The 9,304-nt window shown below is 39.4% G+C and overlaps 2 non-coding genes across 2 annotated transcripts; one reads left to right on the plus strand and one right to left on the minus strand.

The window, feature by feature from the left end:
• The first annotated feature begins 1,000 nt into the window (after window positions 1-1,000).
• On the plus strand, window positions 1,001-1,073 carry TRNAK-UUU. Its single transcript has one exon. It is a non-coding gene; the product is annotated as a tRNA-Lys (tRNA).
• Window positions 1,074-8,878: 7,805 nt separating this feature from the next.
• Window positions 8,879-8,950, minus strand: TRNAA-CGC. Its single transcript has one exon. It is a non-coding gene; the product is annotated as a tRNA-Ala (tRNA).
• Between the last annotated feature and the right edge of the window lie 354 nt (window positions 8,951-9,304).

Below are 9,304 nucleotides of genomic sequence, written 5' to 3' on the forward strand. Positions count from 1 at the left end.
TGTTTTTCCTCCCAGAGACGTTAATCTTCCTTTCACTCTGAAAACTTGCCCATTTGTTCCCGGATCCTCTGTACAGTACTATTCTCCAAGTTTAGGTCAAAACTCAAAAACCATAATAGGTCATATTCTGGGTGTTATGTCCTAATGTTATACTTTTCCTTTGGATGTGAGCAGCAAACAGTGAATAAAGACATGAAGGAGGAAGAGAAGCATGAGTTCACCTTTGTGGACCCACCATTAAGGAATGTTCTCCTTGGCCTTCAAATTTTCTCTCCTTCAATTATTTTCTTCTTTGCCTACCTAGTCTGCCAGAAAGGTACATGAGTCTGTTCCAACTCATAGCGACCCTCTTTGGCTTTCCCAGACCCACCAGCTATTCCTTGGAAGAAGGAAGGTTGGGCAATCTACTTCTGTAGTGATATCACCTTGGAAACCCAAGGAGAGGTCTCTATGAGTCCAAATAACAACAACAACAAATCTTTACCTGAAGTAGATCACCCAGTCTTCCTTCCACGGAGTAGCTTGTAAGTTTGAACTGCCAGTCTTCTGGATAGCAGTCAAATGCCTTAGGCATTACACCACCAGAGCTCCTTAGAAAGATATATAATATAAGATAATGCAGAGGGATATAAAGAAGATAGCAGGTGTGTTGCTTTAAGAAAAATAGATGCAAGTGGGAAAATAAACAAAGGGAAAATATCACAACACTAGGTGAAATAAATTAAAGTCCTTTGAGTCTAATAATATGATCTGAAACCCAGAAGGGCTTTTTCTAGGTGACCCAACTCTAGTTCTGAAGCTCTAAAGAAACAGAAGACAAGACAGAAAGAAGGTAAATTATCCTTGTGGTTATCTATCTTTTTAAAACAGAATCTTCTAAGCAAGGAGAAGAATTAAAATAGAACTTTAAACAATTAAAAAGAAATCAGAACAAGAAGCACACAACAAATTGGCTTGCATAAAACCTACATTAGTCACTCAGGAAGGTACAAAAGAAGTAGCCTGGGTAGCTCAGTTGGTAGAGCATCAGACTTTTAATCTGAGGGTCCAGGGTTCAAGTCCCTGTCCAGGTGCAAGTGCAATTTTAAGGAAAACTATACACATTCTGTTCTCTAATTTCTAAATTCCATAGTATTACTTTTTTTTGGGAATGGATACAAATATGGATGTCCTCCAGTCAATTGACCAGGTAGCTGTTTTCCGAATTTATTGCCATAGACAAGCAAGGGCCTTCAGCGCAGCATCTGTTTGTTGAAACATCTCAATGGGTATTCAGTCAATTCCTGGAGACTTGTTTTTCATCAATTCCTTCAGTGCATCTTCAACTTCTTCCTTCAATCCTATTGGTTCTTGATCATATGCCACCTTCTGAAATGGATGAACATCAACCAATTCTTTTTGGTACAGTGACTCTGTGTATTCCTTCCATCTTCTTTTGATGTTTCCTACATCATTGAGTATTTTCCCCATAGAATCTTTTCAGTATTGCAACTTGAGGCTTGAATTTTTCCTTTGGTTCTTTCAGCTTAAGAAATGCCAAGTGTGATCTTCCCTTTTGGTTTTCTATCTCCAGGTCTTTTGCACATTTCATTACAATAATTGACTTTATCTCCTGAAGCTGCTCTTTGAAATCTTCTGTTCAGCTCTTTTATCTTTCCATTTGCTTTAGCTACTCTCAGCTCAAGAGCAAGTTTCAGAGTTTCATCTGACATTCATTTGGGTCTTTTCTTACTTTCCTATTTTTAAATGACCTTTTGCTTTCTTCGTGGATGATGTCCTTGATGTCATCCCACAATTTCTCCAGTTTTAGCTCATTGTTCAATGCATCAAATCTATTCTTTAGATGGTCTCTAAATTCAGGTGGGTTATAAACAGGGTCATATTTTGGTTCTTATGGACTTGTTTTAATTGTCTTCAGCTTGAACTTGAACTTGCATATGAGCAGTTGATGGTCTGTTCCACAGTCAGCTCGTGACCTTGTTGTGGCTGATGATATTGAGCTTCTCCATTGCCTCTTGCCACAGATGTATTGATCAATTCCTGTGTGTTCCATCTGGTAAAGTCCACGTGTATAGCCATGGTTTATGTTGTTGAAAAAAGTTATTTGCAATGAATAAGTCGTTGCTCTTGCAAAATTCTATCATGTGACCCCCAGCATCATTTCTATCATCAAGGGCACATTTTCCAACTACTAATGATTCTTGTTTGTATATAACTTTTGCATTCCAATCACCAGTAATAATCAACACATCTTGATTGCATGTTTGGTCAATTTCAGACTGCAGAAGTTGGTAAAAAAAAAAAAAATCTTCAATTGATATCACATTAATTCAAACAATATCATTTATGTCATATGGGAGTAAAATCTTGCTGAAGATAATTTTAAAATGGTTGCAGCAGTATATGGACAGGAACTTCCAGAAATGCAACCTAGATTCAGAAGAGGATGTGGAATGAGGGATATCATTGCTGGTGTCAGATGGATCTTGGGTGAAAGCAAAGAACACCAGAAAGATATTTACTTGTGCTTTATTGACTATGCAAAAGCAGCCAACTGTGTAGATCACATCAAATTATAGATAACATTGAGAAGAATGGGAATTCCTGAACATTTAATTGTGTTCGTGAGGAACCTGTAGGTAGACCAGGGGGCTGTCATTGGAACAGAACAAGGGCAAACTGCATGGCTTAAAATCAGGACGAGAGTGCATCAGAGTTGTATGCTTTCACCATACTTATTCAATCTGTATGCTCAGCAAATAATCCAATAAACTGGACTATATGAAGAAGAACGTGGCATCAGGATTAGAGGAAGACTCACTAACAACTTGTGATATGCAGATGACACAACTTTGCTTACTGAAAGTGAGGATGACTTGAAGCACTTACTGATGAAGGTTAAAGACTACAGTCTCCAGTATGGATTACTCCTCAACATAAAGAAAATGAAAATCCTCACAACTGGACCAACAGGAGCATTGCAATTAATGGAAAAAGGTTGAAGTTGTCAAAGATTTTGTATTACTTGGTTCCACAATCAACACCAATGAAAGCAGCAGTCAAGATATCAGACGACATATTGCACTGGGCAAATCTGCTGCAAAAGACCTCTCTAAAGTGCTGATGAGCAAGGATGTCTCTTTGAAGACTAAGGTGTGCCTAACCCAAGCCATGGTGCTTTTAATCACCTCATATGCATGTGAAAGCTGGACAGTGAATAAGGAAGACCAAAGAAGAATTGATGCTTTTGAGTTGTGCTATTAGTAAAGAATACTGAAAGCGCCATGGACTTCCAGGAGAACTAAATAATCTGTCTTGGATGAAGTGCAGCCAAATGCTCCTTGAATGTGACAATGACCAGACTTCATCTCATCTACTTTGGTCATGTTGTCAGAAGGGATCATTCCCTCAAAAGAATACATGTTTGGTAAAGTGGAGGGTCAGCGAAAAAGGGGGGGGCCCTCAATGAGATGGATTGACACAGTGGCTGCAATGACAGGCTCAGGTATAGCAAGGATTGTGAGGCTGGCACAGGAGTGGGCAGTGTTTCATTCTGTTGTACATATGGTCGCTATGAGTCATGGCTGAATTGATGTCACCTAACAGCAACAACAACATATGGACATTTACTATATAGCTTTCTTGACTCCTCTCTTTCTGCTCTTTGCTCAACAAGAATTGGAACAGAACAAGGAGAGCAGAGAAAGGACAAAACATTACTAGATTACTAACCAAAAGGTTGACAGTTTGAACCCACCTAGAGGTGCCTTAGAAGACAGGGCTGGCATTCTGCTTCTGAAAGATGAAATCCTTTAAAACACCATGGAGTAGTTCTACTCTGCATGCATGGAGTTCACCATTAGTTGTAATAGATTTGTTTACCTCTTGTCTATTTTGTGAGACTCTAGGCAGAAAGAAACACATACAGTAATTCAAAGAACATGGACATAAGATGCGAAAGATAAGGTCAGAATTTAGGGCTGTTTTGAATTTGGGAAGCTAGAAAGAATGTATTCTCTTCTGTTGAGTATAGAAACTACAGAAAGAGGTTCCTTGTACATTTATTGAAGACTTATTTACTTTTTGCTTTGCAGGTGTGGAATGTTTGCATGATGAATTTGACAACCCTAAGTGACAGTCTTGCAAAGTCATTCCCTAAACACTAGAATACCAAAATATGAAACTCTATAGAAACTGTTGACCTGGATATGTGGACTTTTTATGTGGTTTTTGGAGGAGAGGTTCCTCTGTCAGTTGAATAGATAAAAAGTTAACAAAAACATCTCCATTCCAAATGCAAAACAAAACAGAAGATACTGAAACCAGTGAAAGAAATAACAACTTATGGGAAAAACAATTTGAATGACAGAGATATCTCATCAGAAAGCGTGGATGACAGAAAGAAGTAGCACATTTTTCAAGTGTTGATAGAAAAGAATTGTCAATACATATACGCAGACAGACAGGCGCGCACACACACACACACAATCCTTCAGGAGTGAAGAAGAAATCAAGATATTCTCAGACAAAAGAAAACTAAGAGAATTTGCCATCAGCAGAACTACCCTAAAATAATGGCTAGAGAAAGTTCTCCAGAAAGAAAGGAAATAATAAAGGAAGGAGTCTTAGAACATCAGGAAGGAGGAAAGAACACAGAAACAAAAATACAAGTAACTGCAATAAGCTTTCCTTTTCTTCTTGAACTTTCTAACGCATGTTTGAAGATTGAAGCAAAAAGTGTAACACTATCTGATGTGGTTTTAAATGTATGTAGGGGAAATAGTTAAAGAAATTATATTATAAATGAGGGAGGGTAATGGGAGAAAAACAGAGCTCTGGTGGTATAGTAGTTAAGGCATTTGGCTGCTAACCAAAAGGTAACTGACTCGAACCCAACAGCCTGTCTGTGGAAGAAAGATGAAGCAGTCTGCTTCCATGAAGATTTACAGCCTTGGAAACCTAATGAGGGTCATAATGAGTTGGAGTCGAATGGATGATGATAGTGAGTTTGGTTTTGAAACGAGAGGAAAAAAGGGACGTAAAGCTGCTAAATTTAACTCGAACTGGAAAAATAACACTAGCACAATGTGATGAGTATATATATAATGTTATGCCACTTGAAGATCTATACAAAGAGATATACTAAAAAGCTCTGTATATTAAAATGTAATTCTAAAAACAATGTTCAAGTAATGCATAAAAAAGTCCCTAAGATGTTGGAGATCTTCATTTGTATCCAATCAAAGGCTGAGCATGTAATTGATCTCTGTTCTCCACTGTGTTTCTTCCCCCCCCATGACACTAGTATTTATTATTTCTGAAAATGTGGTGATTTACTGTAATAAATGAATTCCCCTTCTGCATTAAACCAGATGCCATTGTGTTGATTTCTATTCATCCAACCCCGTGTATATCAGAGAACTCTGCTCCATAGGGTCTTCAGTGACTGATTTTACAGAAGTTAATAACCAACCTTTTCTTCCAAGATACTGAAGGGTGGACTTGAACTACCAAACTTTCAGTTAATAGCTGAGCACTTTAATTAATTAATTAATTATAATTGTGCTTTAGGTGCAAGTTTACAGAGCAGAGTTTGTTTTATATTCAACATTTTGTGTACATTTGGTTTCACTCTCCATTTACCATCCCCAACCCTAACCCAGTCTCCTCCCCTCCCTGCCCAGTAACCCCTTCACGCCCCTCATAGTTATGCACTCCTATGTGTCCTACATTTCTTCCTGTAAATATTGCCCTCGAGTGTCCCTGTGGTCGATTGCTCCAAGGGATGCATCTCCATAGAACATGTGAGTGTGTCACCCTGGGTTGAATGGTCTGCATGTACATCTTAACTATTGGGCTGAGAGCCAGCGCCTGGGAGTGAGTTTTATTCTAGGTCCAAAATGTAGCCCAGGGTCCCACTAGAATCCATCTGACCAGTAATTCTGGTCATTATTGATTTTGGATTTTATTCCATGTTTTTCCTCCTACTCTATCCAGGATCTCCAGTTTTGATCCTTTCCTGAGTGGTGGGCATTGGTAACTGGGAACCATCTAGTTCTTCTGGTCTTGAGGTTCATCATGTCCTCATGGCTGATTGCTTCCAAATGCCCTTGGTTTTTTGCACTCTTCTTTGCTTCCAATAATAGGAGACCATTAGCTGCATCTTAGATGGCTGCTTGAAAGCTTTTAAGATCCCAGTCGCTACTCACCGATATAAGTTGAGGAACAAGATTTTCACGTATTTTGTTGTGCCCATTGAGTCTGGTGTCCCACAGTACTATGGTATTGAGTCAGTAGATCCATTAGGTCTCTCTCCCAGTGTCTGGATGTCTGGATTATTCTATGTCAGTCTTCTGTTGTTTCTGTAAGGACTGTGGATATTTTGTATCACTGGTATCTGTGCAAGATTAGCCTCAGATGAATCTATCCTTGGTCTAGAGTATAATTCTGTTCAGTGACCCCCATCTGATCTTCTCAGATGTTTATGTGTTTATCTGTCACCTGGTGTTTAGTGTTAATGGTAATGCAGTATTGTAGATATGCTGGTTGGTATTGGTCTCTGTTGTTTATATCTTATGTGCACAATTCACTGTCCTCCCTTTTCCTAAAGTTATCATGGTGGTCACAGACTCTGTCTATACCATCCCTCCCCTTACCCACATCAGGGTGTGGCTCCCAACTAGCCTGAAATTAATTCCTCCTCTTCCCTCCCCACCCTGGTAACCCACTAAGTGAGTTCATCTCACAACTTGGATGAGCCTGGAGGACTTCATGCTGAGTGAAATAAGTCAATTGCAGAAGGACAAATATTGTATTGGCCCATTACTGTAAAAAGCCAAAGAAGAGTTTGCTTAAGAAAGGGAACTCTACTGTGTTTCTTGATGGAATTACAGTGAGGATACTTTAGTTTCTCCCAAGGTTAGAAATACGACAGTATCCTTTAAATTCTGACTTCATGTTTTGAAACATTTTTTAATATGTCAGGTACAAAGGCCTTGTGTGTATGGGGGAGGGAGAATGGAACTGATTTGGGTACATTTCCCCAACACATGATTTGCATAGAAAGCAAAGTGTAGAACAATGATAGACTTTATTTTCTACCAACTCCTTAACAATTGTTTCTTTTTGGAAATACAAGCAACTTATATAATTACTTTTATTCCCTACCCAAATATCTCTGGCCCCATCTCTCTCTGGGAAATTCAGTGAGGTGTTAACTTGTTGTTAGTTGCCTTTGAGTTGACTCAGACTCAGGGTGACCTTATATGCGATGGAAGGAAATGTTTCCTGGTGCTGTATCATCGTCATATTATAATTGCTGCCAATTTTGAGTTCATTGTTGTGTCTATTGTGTCAATCCACATATGTTATCAAGGATCTCCCCTGCCTTTGCTGGTCTTCTGCTTCACTAACCATGTTGTCTTCCTCTAGTGACTGATTCCTCCTGATGATTTGTCCAAAGCAAGTGAGTAGGACAATATTCACTTCTGATCCATAGGGCTTTCATTGGCTAATTTTGGGGAGTAGATTGCTAGTCCTTTTTTTCTTAGTCTGTCTTAGTCTGGAAACTCCACTGAAAACAATGGGTGACCCTAATGATATCTGAAATACCAGTAGCATCGCTTCTAAGATCATAGCAACACACCACACTAGTGTGACAAACTGACAGACAGGTAGTTTTACCTTAGTTGTTATAAATTAATTTAAAGAATTTAGAAAAGATATTGTTCAGTGAGTTAATGTATTCAAATTCATTACTGTCAAGTTGGATCTGACTCATGGTGACTGCTCCTTGGATTTCTGAGGCAGTATCACAATGGAAGTAGATTGCCCAATCTTCCTTCCAAGGAGTGGCTGGTGTGTTTGAACTACCAGCCTTCTGGGTAGAGTCAAATGCCTTAGGCACTACACCACCAGAGCTCCCACAAGTTAATGTAGAAGGTAAGGAATTTAAACCCAGTATTCAGTAGTGCTAAGGCACGTGACTGCTAACCAGAAGACTGGTGGTTCAAACCCATCAGCCACTCTGAGGAAGGAATCTTGGGCAATCTGCTTCCTTAGTGATACTGCCTTGGAAACCCAAGGAGGGGTTGCTCTGACTCAACGGCACATAACAACATAGCAACAACATTCAGTAGTGCTTCTGCAACTTTATTTCAGCTTTGTATTTTGGGTTAGGAGGTAGTAGGTAGTTGGTGGATGTATGGTGTGTAAACTTCCTGTGAACTTCGATTTAATATGGACTGAAAAAGAACCTTGACAGTCTGTTGGTGGAATGCTTGCTTGTCTAAGAGCTTCCAGTGAATTTGAGAACTGGTTCCAAATTATGTTGTAAATGTTCAAGTGACAAAGACACTGGACATTTGTCCAGTGTCTACCCACTTAGAAAAACTTGGAACCTAAAGCTCAGTACCTCTGCTGCTTGGATCCAATTCTCTGAGGCAACAAAGGAGGAAGATCAGACAAGACAGGCTTTAGGATACCAATGGAAAGCTTTTCTGTCTTCTGTTTTAGACAACCCAGTACACATAAAACTGATGAAACACATGAAAATTTTCACAGAGCAACAGAAGGAATTGTGTGCAACAAAAGGATATGTTTCATGCCATTTGCCATGCAAATATTGAAAACATAATTTGAAAGACTGAAGGGAGCCAGGTTTGTGAGAATCTCTAAGATGAGCAAACATTCCATCAACAGATTTTGAAAGATCCATCACGAATTTTTTATTTTCTCATTTCTAGTCTTGTGAGAATAAAAAAACAAACAAAAAAAGGTACAAAATGTATGAAGTAAAAACAAGAGACAGTAGGAAAAAAGAAAGTTGCAAAATGTATTTAAAAAATGGGAGGGATGAAACGGTTTGAGAAAATACAGCTGGAGGTGCCGGGGATTGAACCCGGGACTTCGTACATGCGAAGCACGTGCTCTACCACTGAGCTACACCCCCAATAGCGGAAGTTTGGCTTAGGGAATCATTTATAAACTATTACTTATGTTTCCTATTGCTTTTAATTACTGGTGGTGTTGTTAAGTGTCGTCGAGTCGTCTCCGACTCACAGCGACCCCTCCGTGGGTGAGGGGTCCGAAGCAGTTATCACTACGGAAGTAGATTGCCCAACCTTCCTTCCAAGGAGTGGCTGGTGGGTTTGAACCGCCAACATTCTGGTTAGCAGTCAAGTGCCTTAGGCACTAAGCCACCAAACCAAAAACCAAACTCACTGCCACTGAGTCGGATCCAATCTATAACGGCCCCTCCTTTGGTGTCCGAGGCAATAGACGGAAGTTATCAGGATGGAAGTAG

Source organism: Orycteropus afer, unplaced genomic scaffold, assembly GCF_000298275.1.
Source record: "Orycteropus afer afer isolate SDZICR_OR568_19922 unplaced genomic scaffold, OryAfe1.0 scaffold00627, whole genome shotgun sequence".
NCBI classification, from domain to species: domain Eukaryota; kingdom Metazoa; phylum Chordata; class Mammalia; order Tubulidentata; family Orycteropodidae; genus Orycteropus; species Orycteropus afer.